A 5,017-nucleotide genomic window follows, 5' to 3' on the forward strand; every position below is an offset into this window, starting at 1 on the left:
AAACCATCGAATTTGGCCATGTCTTTTTTTTTTTAAAAAAAATATCACAGTGTAATGGTCTTGTGGTGGGATCGGTAGTAACCTCGAAGTGAATCGACGTCGTGCTAAAGCACACAAACACATATATATGCAAAAAAGCCACTCGATTCAAAATCGATGTGTTATTTGAACTTGCATCCCTGGATGTGGTATTTGACCAGGATTTTTAATCCGTAAAGTCCAGAACTTCATCCTTAGATACCACACCATCGGCTGATTGCCGCCATGCACAGTGATGCGAGAAGTTGGACTATAGAAGGGATCAAAGCCTTTAGGGTGGCAAGTCGAAGCCGGATAGTTATATCATAGTTCGAGAATAGCTTGCTGATACCTTGTTTCTTTAGTCCGACGAACATGCCTAGATCGGCTAAGATGTTGTTGCTTTGCCTTATATTTCTTGGCTGGTTGATGACAATCTATCTCTCTTAATTCCTTCATCTCAACAAAATCCTTATCCCCCCTACCATTCAAGCTATTAATTCTTACAATTCCGTTAATAAATCAGTGAATTTTTCTACTCTGCTCTTAATTCGCTAATTGATAAATGCGATTCTTATATGAATGTCTCTACCGTTTTCCAGTGCGCCGGTCTGGTTCACACGTAGGCTGTCTAATCTCCGTAACATCAAATCGAGATATATATGCAAATTTTTGTGTAGGGAAGTCTCAATTTTGTCTCTTAAATACTCAATGCTACAATAATTATATCGTTCGCTGTAAGGTTGAACTCTATAAGAACCCCAAAGATTTTACAACTTTGTTAATTCCAAACGACGTCCTAATTTACTACCTTCCACCTTCAGACTTAATGACCAGACTGTTAATAATGATTCAGATATTGCAGATATGTTTGCTAAATTCTTTCAGACGACTTATTCTACTACCGCTTCGGAACCCACACCCTATCCTTTCTCAATCCCACATTTAAATTGTATGTTTTTCTTAGTATTACTGTAGACTGTATTATCTCTAGCTTATCATCTATGACGTTTTTTTTCGTACCGGGGCCTGATAATATACCTAGTTGCATCCTTAAAATGTGTTCGATTTCCCTATCTAAGCCTTTATCTCGGTTATTCTTTATTTTGAGTGAGACTTCTAGCTTTCCTGATGTTTGCAAGGAGTCTTTTATTATTCTGCTTTTTAAAAAGGGCAACAAATCGGATTTTTCTAACTACCGCGGTATTGCCAAACTTTCGGCAATACCTAAGCTGTTTGAGAAAATTATTACGTCTTCCCTTCAACACCTATCCAGATTAACTATTTCTCCTTGTCAGCATGGCTTCATGAAAGTTCGTTCGTCGCTTACCAGCCTTTTACAAATGACTACCCTTGTACACCATGGCTTCCGTAAAAAGTGTCAAACTTATGTTATTTATACCGACTTTAGTAAGGCTCTCGATACAGTATATTATTCTATGCTTCTTACGAATTTGAATCCGTTCACTGATGCATGAGTTGCGATCCGAGTGTGTGGGCGCGTGCAACAAACAGTTTTACTCAGTTACAACGAGCGTATCCCCATTCCGCTGCCAGTCGCAAGTGCATTAATCCGCCTGCTGGTGCTTTTAGTGCATACTGGGATAAATTTCGCCTCTCGCTTATCAAAGTGATATGTGTACGTATTTGTGTATTTCGCTACCAAAGCCATCCATTCTTGAAGCAACTTTGGACCTAAGCACACGTTTCTGGCAGCATTCTCTCGGTTTGTACCTAGGCGAGTCCAGAGTTGTCGAAAATGATTTTTTCAGGTCTACCATCAATCTTATCCCACTATAGCTTTCAGAATCTGTCCTGGCATTTCATTACACCCCGGGCACCATACATGGGGTTGTGGGAGGCTGGAGTTAAGAGTTTTAAACCTCTGTTCAATAAGGCCACTTCTAACCAAAAGTATACTTTCGAGGAGTATTGAACTCTGCTTGCTAAGATAGAGGCCTGTCTGAGTTCACGGCCGATTTCTCCTACGTCTGAAGACCCCACCAACCCATATTATTTCACACTAACCACTGCCTATGCAACTATGTGACCCATATCAACTTACACTCGCCACTTCACTTCCTATCCCTTTTGTATCTTAATTTGACCTTTGGAAATGAGAATGATCGATCATGAGCCATCTCTATTATTTGTAAGACCAACAGTGAATAAACCCAAGTCTTATAAAGTAAATCTTAAACCTGTGTTGAGTACATTTTAATCCAAAACTTTTGAATCCAAGTATCTGAATTATTAACAAAAAACGAGGAAACTTGGTAAAATAAAAATTCGTCTTGCGGGTTCGTAACTTGTATATATATACATAGCTGCCCAGTGTGCTACACATGAATAAAATTAAGGAATGATTTTTGTAGCCTCTAAGAGGGTATTAAAAAATTATTTTTGAACAAATCGTACTTGTCGTGTGTGACGACCCATTTTAGACATTGCTTTCGACATTCTTTTAATAATATTTTTTCCAACTTCCGACCCGATTTTCTCAAAGACTATTCAAGCGCAGATTTTGTTTGTTAAAAAATTTTCCCATGCCTACTTTCTCACTGAAAAGTTTTATTAATTTCTACCAGACTACCTAATTAAAAAATAGAATTAAAATCGGACAAAAAACGAGGAAAATATATGTACGTGTGAACGTGCATTACTACGCGGGCCATAAGGACGGAGTTGGCGGTAGGCTAGTGGCGGCGCTAGAGTGCTCGCGTATTGGTAAGAGTAAAACATTTAAAAAGACTTACACTGAAATTTAAAATATTTTTCACCTGGTGCATTGCATACAAAAGTCGGCGATACGACTTACTTAATTTTTTGTTTTTTTTTAGTGTATACCAAGTTGAAATTTTGTTTTTCTTCAAAAGTTACTTTTTGGGCACTGCAAAATAGAGGCGCCAGTGGTTGTTTTGTCGCCTAAAATATTTCAAAAATTTTGTTAATATAGATAGATATTAACGAAAATGCACTTTAAAAAAATTATGCAATAAAGAATTTTAAATTTTTTAAATGTGGTGTCAGGCAGGCATAATAATCGTAATCGTGTGATAGCTAGTGAGCGAAGCAGAACGACATGTAGCGGCTATCTGATCGGCTCACTTATGTGCGAATTGAGAGATGCGTCAATTCCAGAACACTCGCAGTCGAACTCTCGCCTCGATCACATCGCGCACACAACCTTGTAACTAAGGACAAAATAATATAATATAATTGTTTTTTTGTGCGTCCTTTTGATTGTTAGTGGTATGATTTGCCGGCTCGAGGTCAAATTGTTGACCAAATCATACCACTAGTAATATACTATATACAGTGAAACCTCGATATAACGAACTTCGTTATAACGAAAAACCCAATATAACGAATTTTTTGTTAAGTCCCTTGAAAGGACTAAGGTTTTACATTTCAGTACCTATAGCGAATCAATAGATATAACGAATAATTTTGCGATCCCCCTCAGATTCGTTATATCGAGGTTTCACTGTATATCTATTCTTAACAACAAGAATCTTATTAATAATTATAAAGCCTTATTTATTTTCTGAAATATATAATTATAAGTAACGATGGCAAGAAATTTATTTTTTGAGCTAGACGTCTGTCTCTGTGACTCGTTGCCGGAAGAAGAAGGAGCCACTCTCCAGTGTGGCCGTAGGCCGCATACCGATATTATCCCTGGGCAACTTAACACTAACAATCGATACTTAAAATACTGACTTACTTTTAACAATCGATACTCGTAAGTAACTGACATCTTACATAATAAAGACATATATAACGTAGCAGGATAGACGGTCACACTTGCTCTCTTGCTACTCTTCGATCCCGGTATTTTTAATGACTCTCTGAGAGAGAGGTAAGTTTAGCGTGTCTGACGTGTGGGTCAGTCGTTGCTGAGCGTTGAGGAGAGTAGGACAGATATCTAGAGAACATTAATATTTATTATAGTTATAAATAATAAAAGGTACAGTTAACAAATTTAGTACACTACTATTAATCTAAAGCAACTAAAATCCGAATCTCCTAAATATTCTGACATCGGTTGATTCATTTACCGCCCACAATATCAGAAGTCGTGAACTCTAACGCAATGGACATCAACATTGAGGCTCACAATTTTCTAACTTTAAAGAATTGGCTGGAGCTGTTGGACTTGCCATCTACAGCATCAAAGGCCGAGCTTGTGGCGCGCTTAAACGATGTTCCAGTAGATCGACGAGCAACTTGTTTCATATCTATTGCAACTGAGACTGTCGAGGAAAGTACAGAAGACGAAAGTAACTGTCAACCGTCAGAGATCACAAAGAGGGAGACAACAACACAGATGTCTTGCTGCGACCATAATTGTGCGGCATAGTGGCGCCTCAACGCCAGACCGAAAACGAAACGCACAATTCAGTGCTGACGAGCAACGACAGTTGCTCGGGGCATGAGAGCGGCGGAGAAATCCAGACGACAGCAGAACTAATTGGCGCGCAGAACCAGCGTCGTGAACCAGTATTGGTAAACCAACGCTCGGAAGAAATGTTGGAAAGCGGATTTTCGTTAGCTGCAAAATTCCAATTAGCAAAGGAAGCGTTATCGGAATTTAATTGAAACTCGTGTGGAAAGAAATGGGTCACGCAACTGACAAAAATATAAGCGGTGTATATGGAATCAAAGGTGCACAAATGCACATGCTCCTAGTCTCCAAGCTAAAAGGACGGGCTCATGAGTGTCTACATGCCAATAGTAGCAGCTAGTCGAATCGTTCGGGAAAACTATGTCTCAAGCAGATACCAGGCGCCTATTCCAGTCTCGTATTTGGAGTGCCAATGAGAAGTTCATCAGCTACATCGATGAGATAGAAAGGCTGTCAGACGCTATCTGCATCAGTGAAGAGGAACGAGTAGGCAAAGCCATTGAAGGGATTCCTGTGGAGGGACTACGCATCCAAGCGCAGATTCAAGGTTTTAAGTGCATTGCAGAATTAAGCCGTGCATTTTCAGGCATT

This window comes from Drosophila willistoni, unplaced genomic scaffold (assembly GCF_018902025.1).
Source record: "Drosophila willistoni isolate 14030-0811.24 unplaced genomic scaffold, UCI_dwil_1.1 Seg169, whole genome shotgun sequence".
Taxonomy (NCBI): Eukaryota; Metazoa; Arthropoda; class Insecta; order Diptera; family Drosophilidae; genus Drosophila; species Drosophila willistoni.